We start from the raw sequence: 546 nt of genomic DNA, 5'->3' as shown, positions 1-546 counted from the left end.
CAGTCGAGCCCAGAGCGCAGACTCCGCTCGGGAAGGGGAATCCCGCTGGTGCCAGAGCGCCGAGCTCATCGAATGAAACGCTGAAGTTGCTGAGCTCCGGAACGAGTATGTATTGAGAATTTTGCTCTGTGCCGGGCTTGGGTCAGAAACTCTGAGGAACATGATATCATTTGGTCCTCACTACACCCCTGTGAGGTAGGTTTTGTCACATTTTACAGATGAGAAACAGGCTCAGAGGGAGGGGTTAAGTAACTTGTACAAAGATACACAGGTAGTTGGAGCGGGAAGCGGAATACTATTCCCAGGTCTCCTGATTCTTAATGAAGTGCTCTTTCCAGAGGACTCTTCTATGTCCTTCAAGATATTTTTTTTAAAAGACTAATTCCTGTCTTTGCAAAACCTAATCATGCAGATTAATAGCAGTGGTGCCTGTTTGGAGTTTAGCATCTACATTTGGGTGTTTGGCATATTTGGGGTGAGGTTGCAGAATATATCTTTATATAACAATGCACTGTAAAATAATTTGTATGGCAAATCATCTCCATT

Source organism: Vicugna pacos, chromosome 12 (genome assembly GCF_048564905.1).
Source record: "Vicugna pacos chromosome 12, VicPac4, whole genome shotgun sequence".
NCBI classification, from domain to species: domain Eukaryota; kingdom Metazoa; phylum Chordata; class Mammalia; order Artiodactyla; family Camelidae; genus Vicugna; species Vicugna pacos.
This window is presented reverse-complemented; position numbering follows the sequence as displayed.